The sequence below is a fragment of the Notolabrus celidotus genome, chromosome 16 (genome assembly GCF_009762535.1).
Source record: "Notolabrus celidotus isolate fNotCel1 chromosome 16, fNotCel1.pri, whole genome shotgun sequence".
Lineage (NCBI taxonomy): Eukaryota > Metazoa > Chordata > Actinopteri > Labriformes > Labridae > Notolabrus > Notolabrus celidotus.
The window spans coordinates 19,489,265-19,508,998 of NC_048287.1; the positions used below are offsets into that span (position 1 = coordinate 19,489,265).

Here is a 19,734-nt window from a genome sequence, read left to right on the forward strand (position 1 = left end):
CACTTTGCAGCAGAATACCCCCTGTCATATCTTATCATGGGTTTATCATAACCAACTTTTTAAAAAAAAATGTAGCTAGTTAATATATATAGAGCTCTTTTTAATATCCTATGTTGTTGGTTTGCTTTATAAATAATGATGCATCACATTTAATGAACTGATCATATGCTTTATAAAGAACAACTTTTGCAGTGGAGTGATAAACACAACACAGTATTGCCCTCAAATGGGGCTTAAATGATTATGTTCTTATTCTATTATTAATTACAACATCAAAACACAAATCACTCTACACTGAGGCACAGGTTTCCCATACAGTTTTGACAAGTTTTTGCCCATAGGCATACACCACGTCTAGAATTTACTATAACGAAGGCAGGCTGTGCTATGCATTTGAGCAACCTCTTGACTGTGCGTTCTCACGCCCTAGTACTGTCAATGAACTTGCCATGTATTTCTGTGCGCTCTGCTCTGAGCCCTCATATTTTTGCATGAGTAGCTTACAAGCTGCTCCATTTCTGAACTCTCCCTCTCTCTCTCACTCTCTCTCTCTCTCTCTCTCTCTCTCTCTCTCTCTCTCTGGAGGTGGGGGCAGAGAGCTATTAGCTGTGCGCTGCAAACATCATTAGGAGGGGAGACGCTTTCCACCGTCAGCGCCTGCCGGAGCAGAGCAGGGGAGCCCTGGCAACAAGGAGAGACACAAACTCTGCAGCCCGTTACACCCAACAGTAAGTCACACAAAACTGCTCATTCAGTACCCGTTTCACCAACCTGTCATTGCTTTCACCATGCCACTTTATTTCTGTGGAGCTGGGGAGAGAAAATGGCTGGAAGAACTGGGCAGGGTGGCGCTGAAGCTCTGGTTTACTTCAAAGCCTTGGAAAATGTTTACCTCGCCCTCTGACCTATTTATTAAGTGGCCAAACAGTGCGGGGGGATCCGTGGTTTGGGTGTATGCACTTGTCATTTCGGCACGTTTTTGCAAAGTAGTGTTTAAGTTAGACGAAAGAGAGCGGAGGTTTGGCTGCATTGTGACCGAGCGAGGAGCGCGTCCGCCGGGCGGGCTGGTGTCGGGCAGGCGCTCTACTTCCACTAACTGCGCCACTCGACCTCGACTGAAACATTTGCTCTTTGCATACTGTTTCTACGCGCTTTCCATCGACAAACACTGCTTTATAACGCTGCTTTCAGTCGCATTTGGCTTCTTTTCAACTCTTTTCTCGCTGACATTGCCTGTCAAAGGGGAGAATTACATTTTTATCTACGTTTCACCATCGCGGAAGTGTTTTCTCTACTCGAAAAGAGACGTAGAACAACTAACCACAGTCCACATAATTTGTCCGGTGTTGGTAAAAACGTAGTTACATCTATTTTGCATGAACTTGCTGATTTTGTAAATGATTGTTGCGTATTATGTTACTACACAGTGTTGTACATTGCCAGCTGGTTGTAAAGGACATAGGGTTTGTGATTGCTGGACTACCCGTGATGTCATTCATCCTAGCTTGGACCATTATATAACGGGACTGTAGGGAAGCCTGTGATAGCAGTCTATTTTTACTCTGTTTACACCTCGGAGTTGCACTCACAGGGTAGGCTATGCGTCCCAAGTGGTAGCCTATGCTTTCACTGACATTGTGAATTTAATATGGCATCCAAACGAGTCCAAGTGGATGGAAAAATAACTGCTTGAAGATGAAAAGCTACCCATCTCCTCACAGCTGCAGTTACAATTTGAAGTGTTTCTCCTTTCTGGTGGCGTGTGTAATTATTTGAGAAAAGAAGTCAGTCAGCTTTACTTGTTGACTATGTCTCCTCATGTTTGAAGCATGTCCTGTGGCTTCTTGAGCTGCATCCCCTCAAGCAATTACTTAACTAGTTGTCTTAAATAGGACTGCAACTGTACAAATACCTTAATAGAAGCTACTATTGACCCATACCACCAACTCAGAAGCAAGTGATAGTAATACATCTGAGCCAAGGTTAAAGACAACATCAAATATCAAATCTGTTTCTATGTTGCCTACAATTATAAATCATGAAATATCCCATATGGAAATATTTTACAGACAGAGATAAGGAAGATTGAGATTAAGATTTCAACCAATTTTGTTGGAGCTCGATCCAGTCCAGTGCTTCAGCACAAAAAAATGTAGGATAACTAAAAAAATAACCATATACCTAAATCTTTCCTCCATTTCCATGCTGTATAACCTAAGTCAAACTTTTTTTTCTTCATGAAATATTGGTAATGCACACCCTGCAGCTTACTTAATGATATTGGTTTATTGCAATACATTTAGGTGAGAATGCATGTGCAGCATTTAAGTCATATGGAGCATAAAGATTATTATAATTTAATCATATTATTTGATGTATTTAATAAGACTTGGCACAATAGTAAGCATGCTTTTTTTTTTTTTTTTTTAACCCTAATCCCCTCTCTGTTCCTCTTAAATTGTCTGCCAAGGTTATATTTATATGATATGTAATCATTGATACAACTGGCTCGTTTCCTTTATTGCTGGCAGACACCATCTGTTTGGATATCTAATACAACTGCAAGTTCCTGCTGCTTTGTGATTCACTTGTCTGCGAGTTGTGCTTTAGACAACTGTTGGAGTCTTTAACATGCATCATAAAGCTTTAGGGACTTTACTGCATCATAAAAGTGGCTTGATGGGAGATAATTAGTTCTATAGCAAGATTTTGGTAATCTTCATTTTTGCTGTTCTTGCAAAAAGGTCTGTGGTCTTAATCATTGTGACAGAACCATATATCTCCTTTAAGAGCTCTGTTCTGTAAAGGATGAAAGTACAAACTTAAAAGGTAAGTAAATGATAAATTGGTGGTTTGCTTTTGTTTTATTCTTTAAGCTGCACTGGTGCACTTGTCTTGAAGGGACTTTGGCTCAACTTCAGAAGGCTGGTGAAGGGAGAGAGGTTTTTTCCGAAGGGTTAGGAGGAGATGTAAAGCAGAGAATCAACTCCTATACAGGAAAGGCATTGAAGGATGACAAAGGTAAGGGGACCCAGCATTAGTTCCTGTGGGATCCCGTGAGGAGTAAGCCTGGAAGCACCAACCAACTTTCTACATTGAGAAATTGATCAGTGTTTTATAATTTGTCCCACCAATAGAGGGTTATATATGATTTAATGCAACACTAAATAAAAAAAAGAATGATTATAGAGAGGCTGGCTGCTCTTTCAAATTTAATATAATTGTTTTGGTGCTGTCAGAGTAAGGTCAGGTAATCTGAGTCAAAGTGGTTCCGATGGATGGAATAAAATTTAAACTCAGATTTCCTGGCAGGTCTATAAGAATAATGGTTGACAGGTAACTCCTGCAAATCTTGAAGGGTGGTGAGTGCATGATGTGTTAATAAAAAATGTGGAGAGTGAAGCTTAACGTGCTTGTACAGGGTAGATAAACAGTGTCTCTATTATGATAGAGACTGAAGACGGGAGGGTATGATGAAGCAGGATTTTAAAGGCATTGTTTTAAGGAGTTAAAGGAAATAATAGGCACTGTACATATAAAACAGCAGAGGGAGTTGTTGTAGTTGGTAGCAGAAATGGTTGTGATTCATCCGGAGAGTAGCAGGTCCAATATTTCTGTGATTACTTCACACTTTTCAGTGGTTATGATGGTGAACATCAAGGCTGTGTGACAGGATACACCAAACTATATAGTGCTCTATTGTGCAGTCATGCCACTGCTAATCAGGCGTGCTGTTCCGCCCACCTACTACACACACACGCACTTGCACACACACTTACACACACACACACACTTTGTACACACTTACTACTGCCACCATAGCCTTTGATTCCAGCCGCCACTCACTTTCAAATGGTAATGAGAGGCAATTAGAAGCCAATGTGTCCTAATCACAAGCCATTTAACTGAGCTTGGCTCATTTGTCAGAGCCATATGTGCACAGCGACCCACACACTGAAACACACATGAATACACACATCTGCTAGATCATACTAGAGTCTTTTTCTTTGTCTCCAGAATTTGCTGCCTGTGTAAGGCTAAAGGGGAAAATGATGTATAAGTGAGTGAGAGAGAGTGAGAGTGTGTGTGTGATTAAGACAGATTTCCAGGTAATGATTGGGCGGAGGTTTCACGGCTGAATGAAAATGTGACAGAAATGGCTTTATGGCTCCAACCTGCAAATACAGACAGAGTGAGTGATCGGTAGGGGGGCTGAAACAGGTGTTTTTGTGTTGCTGTGTATATTTGTTGAGGAGTTAGTTGGGACAACAGTGCTAACTTTCAACATTTGCTTACAGAATAACTTTCACAAGTGACAAAATGCAGACACAGGTTTAGTGAAGGGCAAACACAAAAGAGCATCATTTACCCACTTTTTCATAATCCAAATGGGCTTTTAGTCTTCAGTCAAATTACAGTGTCTTCGTGGAGAACAGTTAAAACAAACCAATAAAGTCTGCAAAATATTAAGGTGTTGTTAGAGCAGAGGTTTAAGGCAGGGTTAACCTGACAGAATACTCCTCTCAAAACATGTAAAGCCTTCTAAATCAAACAATGATCTGTTGCAAACAATGCCTATCTTCTCCTATGAGCAACCAAAGTTTTCCTCATGTACTATTTAGCTCTGACGGCAAACCCTCTTGTATACATTTTTTATTTAATAGTTTTCAATATATAAAGCAGAATGAAAATACTCATACATACACACACAAAAAATAAACAAGACAAAACAAAGACGTAACAGCATGTCAGCGTTAGCATGGATGAGTTTGCTTATAATATGTATAAGACTACTTTCTGTAAATAAACAATTCATTTTTAACTCATCCATGAGTATAGGATTTGATACCTTATGCAGGAACACACTTTAAAGAAAATGTACAAAGAAAAAGATCTACAACATCGACAAAATCTTCACCGTCTTTGTCTAGCTCAAATCCATCCATCCATTGTATACATTTCAGTCAGACAACTCACGTTTACTTAATAAGTTTATTGCAGCATACAGTATTGTGTTTGGCGTGTGGGCTCTGAATTTCATTACTCCTCGTAGATTATTTAAATGCAGACATTAGGAGCAATGAGATAGGACTAACCCCCCCGGAGCCCGCAGGTGGAAGCCGGGGAGGAGGTGGGGACAAACTTCACACAGCACTGAGCAGAACAGCAGGAGCACTGCAAGCAGAGGCAGAGACAGGGAGACATGCCGTTTAAATAGACCGCCAAATGAGGATGTTGAGATCAGCTGATGGAGAGGTGGTGACGTGTCAGTATGATGAGCGCGGCTCGAGTTGTCTGCCTGAACTAGCTTGCAGGCGGCGCTCCATATAGTGCAAATGTGCTTCAAGGAGCCGAAGTAAACACTTGTGATAATAATGTCAACATACATGGGATTATATGTAGCTGTAGTCTCCACATATAAGTGGAGATTGAGAAGTCAATACACAAGCAAATATTAGGGATGGGCAATTATTTTCGAATATTCGTTCACTTTGTAAAAATCGAAGAGTTACTTTGAATATTATCTCATTTTAAGAGTACAATTTTTCATAATTTTCACAGGTGCCTGGTTGTAATATGGTATTCACGTCAGACGGTGGCTATGGAACATCTTAAAGCTGTTTGCTAACCGCATTAGCAAACAGATGAAGAAGAATGCTAACTGCATTAAATAGCAAAAGAAGAACAAAACATTAGCGACAGTCGAAGCAATTTTCTCCTTTTCTGGATCTCAAACTACACACGTATTTCCAGAGGCTGAGCATGGCTGTAAAATGTAAACAAACATGCCACGCCGCGTCACAGAAACACCAACGTAAAGATCGAGACAGCACCTTGTAATGCTGCTGGTTAACACAACTGCCACACAAACGGGCTGTTAATGGGACAGGCGTGCATGCGTGTGTGTGTGTGTGTGTGTGTGTGTGTGTGTGCGTGTGTGTGTGTGTGTGTGTGTGCGTGTGCATGTGTTTGTGTGTGTGTGATTATTCAAATAATCGTCAAATAGATGCCAATGATTATCGAATAGTATTTTGGCTTGAAATGCCCATCCCTAACCAATATATAGAAACATACTGTCATGCTAGACTGTTGAACAGTAGCTGCTGTAACTTACACAGAAACAGCAACAAAGCTTGTACTGAATCAAAGCAGCACAGAAACAGAGTGTGTGAAAAAAATTATTTCGAAAAACATAAAGAGAGGTGGGTGGGAGTGGGGGCAGATCAAGAGATTGAACTGTCTGGTTGAACCATGCAGCGTGCTCAGACCTTTTCAGCTTTTCCTTTCATCCTCCTCTATTCATGAACACACTGAGTGCACGTGCATGCACACAAGAGAAAGCACACAGTCACACACAGAATAGTGCTTTTAAAGGGGATCAATGAGAGGGTTTTTTTTTTTTGTATTTTGTGAGAAAGAACATTCCACTGTGTGTGTGTGTGATCCTGGGTGCCTTTATTGCTTATGGTGTTCCTTAGACTGCTGTCTACATTTGACAGCAATAGCAATTCAATTAATTCAACTGAGATTAAATGGCCAGCACTTCAATCTGCACTTCATCTGTAAAGAGTGAAAACATGCCATTGATAAAATATGGGTCAATGAGTTTATTTTTCACATGGTTATGTGAAAACATTGAACTCCACTAATGCACTTGTTGACATCTCATTAGTCATTTTTGAGATGTATAATTCAATTAAAAAAGTCATCACTTCTTAACCACTTTACTGCAGTCATGGATCCATACCATCACAGTGTTTGAGTGTTTGGGTGTGCTGCATTAGACGAGTGGATTTACCCTCCTGGTTTGAAAAGTACTGGAGTAACATTTCCTCGAATGGCCTTCAGAAGGCGACTCCACTGGTTGTAAAAGAAATCAAAGGGAAAATGACTCCTTTTCTCCCTTGAAGTCTTACCTCATTTAACATAATAGTATGTTAAAGATCCAAATTGATAGCTTGAAATCTCCTAGAAACCAGCTATTAAGAATAAAGTACATTCAGCAAGTTGTGGTCCTATTTAGAGTTGATAAAGATGGGTCAGGGTGAGGCTACCTGTCCATTGGAATTCAGACTTAGCAATTTATATCCCCCTTCTTGCCTGAATATCATCACTTGTTTCTCCTAATGGCAAAAAAAAAAGGACCAAAAAGGAATTCCTCAAAATAATGGGTGGCATTTCTTTGGGCATTTTTTTTTAAACATTTTAGTTTAAATAATATAGTGTATGTATAAATTTGCAGTCTTTGATTGGGGTCGACTGATATTGGTTTTTCAGGGTCGATGCCAATTATAATGTTGTAAGCTGGACATTAGTGGAGACAGAGTGGTGAGTAAAAACAGACACACCGGCAGCAGAGCCAAAGTAGTGCAACTTTTTTTTAACTAAATGAATCAGTGATTGCTGGAAAAAAAGCCAGTATAGATTATTGTCCCAATGCTGAATATTGGCCCTGATAATCGGCCAAGTATTATAGGTTGACCCCTAGACCCTCTGACTGTGCTCATTGTCTTTATTGTGAAGAAGCTCCCAATCAATACTAATCTTCTCAATGACACTAAGAAAGGGCCATAGTCTGAATAAGAGAGAGAGAGAGAGAAAGAGGGAGAGAGAGAGAGAGGACTAAAGCCATCCCACAAACTTGTGTTACACTGTCGGGTCGATGAGCCACTGCATGGCTCAATAACCCTGTGAAAAAGGGAAGTTGGCTTTGGGACTTGGGTCAGCTGTGTGCTTGCTTTCGGTCTTGTAATGGTTGCTGATGATAGCTGACATGCTAAACAGTTGTTTAATATATATTCTAGACAAGCTGCTTAAAATGCCTTGACTGGACTGGACATCTGGGTGTCTAAGTGATGACATAACTGCTCCCATTGGCAAGAAAGTAGCTCTTAGGCTACAAATTTCAGTTCCTTCATCAAGCAACTCATCAAATGGGTTAAAATGATGAGAGCTATTTCATCAACTCTCTCTGGAAAGAGAGTTCCTGCTGCCTCATGTAAGAAATCATGCAATACTTAATACAGTGTGCTGCTCCTTTGATCCATCTGCCTTGATTTATATTTGATCAAGTCCAAGCAAGCCTGGGTGAGAGGAAATGGTTTTAAGCACTGGCCTTTTGAGGGCCAAGATAAATGAGGCCAAACCTAACTGATAAAAGCTCACTCTGTTTAGGGCAGTCAAAGACGGTTATTTTCTCTTTGTGTAAAGGCATATTCTGGTATTGTGGTTTCAAACCCGGGCTCTTTTTTGGGGGGTTCATCTTGGGGACTTAAGGCTGATTTATACTTCTGCGTCTCCCCTACGCAGCAGGGGCTGACACGGACATGAGCCCCACATACTTGTGCGTCGGTGTGTCCGTGTCGCGCAGCAATTCTCCTCCGAAACGCCTGAGGGCAGTGCGGTCTCTCTGATAGCCGGTCGCCTGCTTCCGGTCCCGTTACTATCTCTGTTTACTTTTCCACAGAGTTTCAGAGCGTGTTATGTTAATCTACAGCTGATACATGTTGCTGTTTATCATACAGACATGATTACATGAAGAATAGAGAGGAGGAGATGAAATACACGGCCGATGTGCGGCCGATGTCCGGGATCCCGGAAGTGTTGTAAATGCGGGAAAGACAAAGCCGCCGAGCGCACCAATCACAGAGCTTGTGGTCCGCGTCGGCTCTACGGGGAGTTACATTTTGGAGGAGGTGCACGTCAGCTACGTGCGTAGGCCACGGCGTAGGTACGGGAGCTACGCGGTCTCCCGACGTAGGGTACGCCGTTGATTCAACGCAGAAGTATAAATCAGCCTTTACTGGTACAAAACGTTTTGAAGTTGGAGGGTTTGAGGCTGAGGTGGTTGGTTGTTACAATTTTAACTCATTTATAGGGATGCACCAAAAATTTGGCCACAACATTTTTCGGCCGGAAATGGTCTAAAAGTTTTCGGTTTTCGTCCGAAAGACTTTTATCACAAAAACAACACAGCCGAAACAGAATGTTGTGATGACGCAAGCAAAAACCGCGGCCAGTACTCGCTTAATCTCAAATCCAAGGAGTGAAATGTTACAACTGTCCCACTACTAATAATTGGCAAAGGAATTTCTTTCGGTGTTTCGGTTTTCAACCTTGGTTTCCTCATTTTTGGTTTCCGGTTTCGGCCAAGAATTTTCATTACGGTGCATCCCTACTAATTTATCATGCTAACAGAACCATTGCCACAGTGTCAACAGGCAGAGGTGAAATGTTCCAGACTCCTTTGATTGATTTGATAAGACGTTTTTGACCAGGTTGTCTCTTGCGTCACTTTTTTTGTTGAGAATGAATCACCATTATTCAATTCAATTAATTTCAATTCAATTCAAAACCTTTATTCGTTCTCGAAAAGACATTGAGGTTTACCTCATTGGGGCGCTGTTGGCCTAGCGGTCTAAGCGTGTGCCCCATGTACAGAGGCTATAGCCCTCGTCGCAGAGGTCGCAGGTTCCATTCCAGCCTCGACCATTTCCTGCATGTCCTCCCTCTCTACTCCCCACATTTCCTGTGTCTCTTCAGCTGTCCTGTCCATTAAAGGTGAAAATGCCCCAAAAAATACTACTTAAAAGAGGTTTCCTTCATTTCCAATGTCGTCGAGAACAGAATTAAGTTTTTAAAACAGCTTGATGATACAGATACATACATTTCTCAATCTTAGTGTAGTCATGGCCAAAAGTTTTGAGAATGACACAAATATTACATTTTCACAAAGTCTGCTGCTTCAGGGTTTTTAGGTGTTTTTGTCAGATGTTTCTATGGTATAATGAAATACAATTAGATGCATTTCATAAGTATCAAAAGCTTTTATTGAGAATTACACAGAATTCATGCAATAAGTCAATATTTGCAGTGTTGACTCTTCTTTTTCAAGACCTCTGCAATTCTCCCTGGCATGCTGTCAATCAACTTCTGGACCAAATCCTGACTGATGGCAGTCCATTCTTGCATAATCAATGCTTGGAGTTTGTCAGAATTTGTGGGTTTTTGATTGTCCACCCACCTCTTGAGGATTGACCACAAGTTCTCAATGGGAGAACAAGATCTGGGGAGTTTCCTGGCCAAGGGCCCAAAATCTTAATGTTTTGTTCCCCGAGCCATTTTGTTATGACTTTTGCTTTATGGCAAGGTGCTCCATCATGCTGGAAAAGGCATTCTTCATCACCAAACTGCCCTTGGATGGTTGGGAGAAGTTGCTCTCGGAGGACATTCTGGTACCATTCTTTATTCATGGCTGTGTTTTTAGGCAAGATTGTGAGAGAGCCCACTCCCTTGACCGAAAAGCAACCCCACACATGAATGGTCTCAGGATGCTTCACTGTTGGCAAGAGACAGGACTGATGGTAGCGCTCACCTCGTCTTCTCCGAACAAGCCTTCCTCCAGATGCCCCAAACAATCAGAAAGGGGATTCGTCAGAGAAAATGACTTTACCCCAGTCCTCAGCAGTCCAGTCCCTGTACCTTCTGCAGAATATCAGTCTGTCCCTGATGTTTTTACTGGAGAGAAGTGGCTTCTTTGCTGCCCTCCTTGACACCAGGCCTTCCTCCAAAAGTCTTCGCCTCACTGTGCGTGCAGATGCACTCACACCTGCCTGCTGCCATTCCTGAGCAAGCTCTGCACTGGTGGTGGCCCGATCCCCTAGCTGTAACACCTTCAGGAGACGGTCCTGGCGCTTGCTGGACTTTCTTGGGCGCCCTGGAGCCTGTTTGGCAACAATTGAACCTCTCTCCTTGAAGTTCTTGATAATTCGATAGACGGTTGACTGAGGTGCAATCTTACTCGCTGCTATAAACTTCCCTGTTAGGCCCTTTTTGTGCAATGCAATGATGGCTGCACGTGTTTCCTTGCAGGTAACCATGGCTAACAGATGAGGAACAATGGTGTCATGCACCATCTTCCTTTTAAAGTGTCCAGTCACTCAATCATGACAGATTGATCGCCAGCCTTGTCATCATCAACACCCACACCTGTGTTAATGTGTGTGACACCTGTGTGTCATTGAAATTATGGTCCTTTTGTGGCAGGGCTGAAATGCAGTGGAAATGTGTTTTTGGTGATGAAGTTCATTTTCAAGGCAAAGAGGGACTTTGCAATTAATTGCAGTTGAGCTGATCACTCCTCATAACATTCTGGAGTATATGCAAATTGCCATTATAAAGACTGAAACAGCAGACTTTGTGAAAATTAATAGTTGTGTCATTCTCAAAACTTTTGGCCATGACTGTATGACAACATCATAAAAAAGGTTCCAACTTCCCTTTTTACAACATTAATTCACATTTTTAGCGCCATCTTTCTACAACAAATCTCATTTCAGAACCAGGTTTCATAGTAATTCGCCTCATAGAGCAAGACTTTAGTGTCTCATTAAAGTATATCACTCTTTAATATTACGTAGGGATCCTTCTCATAATGTTGTTGATCATTTACTATAACAATCAAGCCTATTTAGTTGCAAACACAAGCATTTCTAGTAGACTTACTGTAATCAGGTGCAGTTTCCCACAAGGATTAGGTTTCAGATGTTGCAGCCCTTTTGGCAGCATCCAGCTACCTAGTCGTCATTTAGACCCCAAATTATGTCAAAATAGGGCCAAGGTTTAAACATACCACATTTCCCTGTAACAGTATTACATAGTGCAGAGTGGCTCTTTGCTCTTTCATCTATAGCTCACTCAGTGAGCATTATTTAAGAAAGACTGGAATCTGGTTTAGTTGCTTAAAAAATTTTTAGTTATTCTCCAAGAGCCATCATTTAATGAAATGTTTTAAAAACAGTCATGCTTTTACATTTTCTCGTTTCTCCTTTCCTGCTACCCCAGTCTTCTCTGCTTTATCCTTATCGAAGGCAGTAGAGGATTACAGTGGTGAGTTGACACTGACTGGCAGTCAGACAGCTCCTGCAGACTCCTCTCTTCCCCATAGAGCTCCAGGCCTGGGACAGGGATAAGCTGACAACCTGGGACACAGCCAGATAGATAGTGATGAGCAGGAGAGATGAAAGAAGAAAGCTGGGAACTGGGGCCATGTTACATGCATTCAAGCAGAGATATAGTTGTTGTCATTATCCAGGCATTAGCAAGACATTTGCAGATGATTTCATGGGTTAAGAGTATGATAAACTTTCAGGAGTGACTCCTCATATTTTTTAGTAGATGTTCTGATCTATTTCTTTACTTTGTAACACCAGTTTGAGGTGATAATGGACTTGGTTATTGGCAAATACCAAGTGTCCCTACAATACTTGTCTGCAGGTTGTAGACATTTTGTTTGCTTTGACTGACTCTCCACAAGTGGTGCAACGGATCATCGTTGATCCGTGATCCGTACGGATGCCTCTCCACGGGTTTGCACGGACGTGGTCTGCGGATCGGTTGATGAAAAAAGTTGTGCGTGTTCACGTGATGACCGCACTCAATCCACACTCACTCGTGAAGCACAGCGGTAGTCATGGCAAGTGAAGGAGCAGAGGAACTTGAAAAACCTCCTGCATCTGTTCTGTCACATGTATGGGAGCATTTTGGTTTCCCTGTGAAATACAGTGAATGCTGAATGTGCTTGAGCCACGTTATGAAACTCCGTCGTGCACCCACTAGACCAGAGGCCGTCAATACGCGGGCCGCGGACCGCATCCGGCCACCTCTTTGTGAACTGTTATTCCTTCACTCTGTGTTTTGGTCGGGTCACCGCGTGTTTACCAGGACTTGTCTCCATGTCAACGATACGCAGACAGGCTGTTACTGGGTCACTTAGGGTCCAATGCTGCGAGTGCAATTTTTTACTTTCACTTTCGTTTATGGTGCAGTTCGCATATTGGCACTTTGCCAGCTGTAGGACCCTAGAATGCATGAAAACAGTGTGTTCCAAGTTTGCAGCTCAAAGAAAAGTGGACGGTGAAAATCAGCGATTGAAAGAAGAATGGAGTGAAACTTTTGAAGTTCCTCTGCTCCTTCACTTGCCATGCCATGAAATGCAGTGAATGAGGCAGGACTGGGCCCACAGTCAATTTTGAGTTGATGGTTGTTTTAATTTAATGAGCAAAAGTTTACAAGTGTTTTACAAAATAAATGGAGGACAAAGTTATATTTGTCTTTTTTTTTTTTTTTTTTTTGCTGATCCGAAAAATGATCCGATCCGTGACTCAAAACCGTGATCCGAGAGTTTTTTGATCCGTTGCACCCCTACTCTCCACTAGACCCAGCATTGTTGTTGTTATCATCACATTCTAATGTACCTTAAATCAGTCAGCTTTGTGGCATTATTTAATTGTAGACTACTATTTTGGAGGATACATACAAGCTGAGTTTTTCGGAAGGTAATGTTATTAGATTTGTGTAGCAGAAGTGATACTTGCCCTTACCCTAAGCTGTCATTTCAGCCAGTATCTGAAGCATTTTGACATTGGAATTGGTATTGAACTGACTCAAATCTCATAGCTGGTTCCAGTAGAAAAATACTCCTCATAGACTTGTATTTTTCTTGGTGCTTATACCTCCATTTGTAGGCATGCATGCCTCCAACCCAAAGCTTGCAAGGAGGGTGTGTGGTTATCAAGTGTGTTTTAAGTCTAAGCTAGGAGGATATGCATTGAAAGAGAGGAATTCAATAACAGGAAAATGGCCAGTGATAGAAACAATCCCTGAAATACCAAAACCCACCCTTCACTAGTGTTGTTGTTGGCACAAACTTGAAGTCCATTACTACTGTTTGCTTCATAGGAAGTCAATACGCAGCACATAAATGCCTCCTTAAATAGCCCATTTCATTGATGGTCCTTGACTTGGCGTGTACATTTAAGACCCTACTCCCAATCTGTCTAAAGTGAGGTTGAAATGCCCCCAATGTCTTAGCATGAAAGGGTGGAGGAATTATTGGACTTGGGTCGCCATATAGTCAGATGGGTAGCCACCAGAGAACAGGTTGGGACAAGCCTGTGAAACTTAACCACAGGCGATATTTAAACCAGTGTACATAAGGCTAAAAGTATTTCCTCTCTGGCAGAGCTGTGGTGTGGTTTGAGTGGAGAGAGTTGCTGAATACGTGGATGGATTGGCTTCCTCCATCTGTCTGTCTATCTGGCTGGTAGTCACGCCTTGGCCAGTCTGCCCTTTTCTACTGGCTCACTGGACAGCCGCAGATCAGCCTCATCTGGCTGGACATCTGACTGGATGCTTGGCTGCAGGCGAGCTAGCTGACAAGCTTTCTGGACGCTCCTCTGGCTGACTGAGTCGCTGGCTGCCTGACTGACTGGCTATTATTTCTGGCCCGTCCATTAGTTGTGTAGTAAGCTCATGACATTGGAACAGGGACATTTGGCTTTGACAGTCAGGTAGGTGTGCTAAAACAGTGCTGTGTGAGATAAGACCTAGTGAGTCAGGATGTTCCCTACTGGCCTGTGAGCTCCGTGAGTCCATCCCCATTTACAGAATCGAGACCTCTTTGGACTGGCTTTCCCTTCACCAACTAGACAAGAATCATTCATAATATTATATTTTAACAAAGTTTTCCAATGATCTGATACCACTGAGTACCCCTTGATAAAAAACAAGATTGCATCTATTTTTAGCTGAAAAGAGGTGACTTAATTGGAGCTATAAATTACAAAGACATATGTCATGGTTGTAGTAGTCCTGCTTTACAGTGACAAAAATAAAGTACAAGACAAATAAGGAATAAAATGGACTTAATTTCTGCGCCTTATACTGTACTGATAGAATAAAGAAACTTCATTAAGTTACGGCTGATTAATGTCAACATAAATGCACCATGTTACTGGAAGAGTTCCTTTTCTTAGGTTGATTTTGACTCATTGGCCACGGTTACATGATGTTTTTTAATTCAGAATTAATTATTCAGAATTAAATGATTCGGAATTGAAGTATTCTCGCTCCCGTTTACATGGAAATAGTAATTCCGAATTGAGCTTTACATGGAAAACACGTTGAAACGTCTTTATTCAATTCCGCTTTTAAGGTCTGGGGGTTTGGAAGGGTTCTGATTGGACAGAGGCGCGCGTGACGTATTTATGTCTACAAGAAGAAAACAGACTCCAGTTCCTGCTTCTTTTATTTTCGGTTACAACATGGAAGACCACACAATAAGTACAATTTTTGCTTTGATTTGATTATAGTTTTGAATAAGCAGCTCGGCACAAACATTCTGCTTCACTTTCGTCAGCTGAGGAGGAGAAGAGAGATAGAGGACCGGAGAAGGGAGGCGGCAGACCGTACTTTGGTGAATCAAAGACGGTTAGTGCAACAGCTGCTCTACCTCAGCCTGAAATATGTGCCCGCCAGCACGGAATACAGTATGTGCGTCTTTGCGACAGGACAAGGGAACGAGCATGAGCAGAATGACCGGAATTAATTTAAAGTGGAATGAACGTATACATGATCGAGGAATTATTCAATTCGGATTTAAATCAGAATAAACCAGCCACTTACTTCGGATTTAAGTTTAATTCAGAATGGTCACTTTCATTTGGAATTAGGTGTTTACAAGGTCATTTTTTATCTTTTTAAAGAGGATTTAATTTGATTCTGTATTAAAGAAGAATTAAAAGCCGTAGCCATTGTATATCAAATTTGTGGGATCTGGCTTCCTTCTAAAGTCGTGAATAGTAAAAATACAGAGTGCATCAATGTAGGTATTTTACCATGTCTGCATGTAGCAGTAGAAAAGTTGCCTCTCAGGCTTGTTTTGCTGCCAGTGTGCTCATTGGAGATGGATAGTTTAGAGGAATCAGGTGATGAGCTATGACACAGATAAATGAGGTTAATATGAGATTTCATTGTGGCCCGGCCAGGTCTGCTTTCCTGACACTGTCATCTGCTTTCAGCTGCCACAACGGGGTGGTAACTTGGCTGCAAAATGACTATGTGTGCTTTCAATTAGCCGCAACCTCATGATACGAAGCTCTCATGCACACACACTGCAGCAGACAGGGAAGAAAGAAATGCACCCATGCACTATCTCACATTTCATATCGGTCACATTAACAAGCTCATACATGACTTTCACAACATGCAGCCATCTGAACAGTTATTTTCATGGACACACAACACGTTAACACACACTCTGTGCAGCTGTGCTTATGTTGGTGTACACACCCATTGTAGGGGCTTGCCCAGGGAACATACCTGTGGTAGAAGAAGAAAGTTGACCTAATGGGAAATTACCAGGCATCTGCACTAGACCAAAAACAATTTCTTCATTCCATAACATTAATAGCTCTTATGGGAACCTTAAAACTTCCCAGAAGTCAGATCTCAGTCAGCCACATATAGAGGATCAGGTGCTTTTGTAATCATCATCATTATGGAACCAATGGGTGGGTATTATGTCTGCTGTTAGATGGTAGAGAGTGGTGTTTCTCAAATGGGAGTGCTTTTAAGTACTTCAAAGGGTACAGAGGAGAACTACAGAGGGAACTTGAGATGTTTTTTAAATGTCAGTTCAAATAGAATCTACATGTCTTGCATAACTACTTCAATATTTTTCCAAATGAAATACAATACAGAATATATGTCTGATAAATGACAGATATTTGATATGACTGTACAATACATCTTAATTGTATTGTTTTAATTTGTTTTAGCAATAAACACATCACGAAAGGCTGAATTTATTGAAGAAATGAATGCTAGCAAGCAATGCTTTCTCACTCAACATGCATAGAATTTATTGATGATTGACTGACATTTTTATGGAAGTATCTTGGATTTAGACTAGCCATGTTGCAAACACAGGTATAGTGTCCAATAGAGATGAGTATGAACTTTTACCATCTGGAAGAAGGTACAGAGTCACCAAGTGTAAACTGAATCGTTTTAAAAACTCCTTTGTGTCAATCTCTATTAGAATTTAATTTAAATAGTAAATAGCCTGTTAGGATTGGGACAGTGTTATGGTGCTCTCTCTTTAAGATTATGCTGTGTGTTGTATGAATGTGTATTATTTATTGTATTTTTTATTTATGTGTTCTTGTGTCATTGTGGTGATTTTTGAAGGAGCAGGTAACATGTGCAGCACTGATGTCAAAGACAAATTTTCTTACGGGGACAATAAAGGACATTGTATCGTATGTTCTGAAGGGTTTTTTCAAGTTCATGCTCATTTGTTACCTTGTTTGAAAGTGATGCAGCCTGTTCATTGATAAGAGACACACTAAAACCAGGAACATTGGTGGTTAAAACATCACACCAATACAGCTGGAAAAACTGTCAAAGAAATGTGAAACATGACCCACAAAATACCACAAGTTTCAGAAAGAAAATAAGAATTTTATGATAATTTAAAACAAGCTTTGTTCTTTTTTTTTGCATGAATAACTTTGCTAAGTTGAAGGAAGCAAGTTATTGGCTTGCAAATTATGTTGTACCTTAAAGGAACTCTGCGCATAAGACATGTTGACGTTATCACATTAATATTTTTATCTTTTATTTGTATGCTGCACAAAACAAAACACAATACATTTCTACAAGTCACTCCAAGGCTGACATTGTTACTTTGCTGTGACTTCTACCGGTAGCTCTATAGTTGCTCTGTTTGTCTCCCCACGCATTGAGCCGTTTCATTGTCTACACGATGTTAGTGAAGTAGACAGGCTCCACTCTTAGCACCTCACCTCTCTAATTGTTTTCAGTTTGATTCACACTGAGAGAAACCTCTTAATAGATGTCTTCTTTACTTGAACTCACGCAGACAAACTTAGCAACCACAGCAGAGCCACCACACATGACGTCACGATGTAAGTACCAATGGCGGCCTACATGTTAATTTGATTTTCGGATTTTAAGACAACGTTAATCCAACATTAGTCAATATGTCTTATTATGTGGGGTTATTTTTAATGCTTTTTGCACTTCTTTTAAAAGTAGCATTTTAAAGATTGTTCTCTATGGAAAAATGTGGCAACCACTGAGTTCCCAAGCTTGTATTGATGTGGATCTAGATGTGTCAAGATGTAATTTTAAAACCACTGTAAGAGACAGAAGATATCTTGGATTTCTTCTCCTGGTGTTAGTGTTATACTGCTTTCTCAAGCTTTGAGATTTTGTTCCCATCTTTTTCAACAATGCTTCTGTGAACTGATTTAATTCCTTCATATAAATTGAGTGGTCTTGACATCTGTTGTCAGATGTTGAAATGGCTTTTGTGCTTTCCTCTGTTTCCCTCTGATGGCTTGACCCATAAATGTCACAAAATTGAAACTCAGATGAAAAAAAAAAGGTTTTGGGTTTCATGCCACTTGTACTATACTGCATGATCGTTAATGTGTTCTGAGAGTGTTATATTTCCCACAGCACTTGAAGACATCTTGCATCAAGACAGATTCTGAATGAGCTTCTACTACGCCTGTCAGATGTGTAGTGTTAACCACTAACCTTAAAAAAACACACAGCAGAACTCCTCGCCTCCCATCAAACCTCTCATCACCAATTAGCCTCAAAACCCAAAACAACAACTATTTTTCATAGTGAAAAGATGCTCTCTTTCCTCTTCCTCTTACAGCCACGCCCCGTCAGATTGTTTTAAGGCCACACAATGTGCCATTAGATCTGCTACAATCTGCCCCCACACCACCTCTAGCGTGGCTGTGTGAGATGCATACTTGAGTGCATCTTCAACCTGACAGGACACGCCACCGAAAACTGTACACTACTGCTGAAAGGATGGCGGTGAGAAGAGGGGGGGAAGGGGGGTGTATAAAGGTAGTATAACCCTTTTAGGAGGCCCTTCCTGGATACCATTTACACTTACTTAAAGCAAGAGGATTGGCGTGCGGGGAGGGGATGGAGAATTTGTGTCTGTGCATGTGGGTCAAGGGTGGAGTCATTTTGAGTGAAGAGAGCATGTAAAATTCATGTTGTTTCAGGCCATTAGACTTAACCCAGCAAAACACACCTGTCATAACTGCTGGCACTAATGCAGCATACATAGATTTACAGTACAGGAGTTGCATATGAGTGCATATTTTTATTAGAACTGGACTAAAACAAGCAGCGAAATGCATAATTCAGATACCACATGATCAAATGGGGCTGAAGTCTTTCTGGAATGATCTAATTTGAAGGTAAAACCATGTCAACGTTCTGATGTCAGATTTGATCAGTGGTTTTCACCAAATTTGATCACATCAAGGCACTGTATTTACTTCATTTTATACATGCACAGTTTGTACATACCATGCCACCAACTTGCTTTGAAGCATTAACTGCATATAAATGTGGATGACATGCCTTTACGTCCTCCCATTGTTAAAAAGAGAAGCCAAAATGCTGACATGTTAAGCTTTAGACTAGGGATGCACAATATTATCGGCACATTATTGGCATCGACCAATAATGGCTTTAAAATGAACTACTGGATATCGGCCAACATGCCGATATCCACCGATATAATTAACCGATAAAATAATGGGCTGCTGCACACATGTTGGGCTCATGTTTTAAGTTAAATTTGAATTTAAGCAGCAGTCTGTAAGGTACATGTAGCTGACTAATTTAAACACATTTACTGTCAAAGAGTAAAACATTTGACTTAATTTGGGTTTAATTGTTGTACAGTTGCACTTTTCACATGTTCCCTGTGAACAGAGGTTAGGTTTACTTACTATGTCAATTGTGAAATTGGTCAAATTTTCCCTGGTTGTATTTATTGTTATGATTGTCTCAGGGAGAGCATCATCAAAGTTTTAAGTAGGATGTATC

The 19,734-nt window shown here is 41.0% G+C and overlaps 1 protein-coding gene and 1 long non-coding RNA gene across 3 annotated transcripts in view; one reads left to right on the top strand and one right to left on the bottom strand.

The window, feature by feature from the left end:
• The first annotated feature begins 567 nt into the window (after nt 1–567).
• The window catches only part of atxn1a (ataxin 1a), a 118,991-nt gene continuing 99,824 nt past the window's right edge, over nt 568–19,734 (top strand). For both annotated transcript variants that reach the window (XM_034705696.1, XM_034705697.1), the window contains exon 1: nt 568–728. The gene's annotated coding sequence lies outside the window, so the exon portion shown is untranslated. The remainder of the gene's footprint in view (nt 729–19,734) is intronic.
• LOC117828513 lies at nt 11,594–13,513 on the bottom strand. The gene is made up of 2 exons (XR_004634416.1): nt 13,383–13,513; nt 11,594–11,981 (listed from the first exon to the last, which is right to left on the bottom strand). It is a non-coding gene; the product is annotated as an uncharacterized LOC117828513 (long non-coding RNA).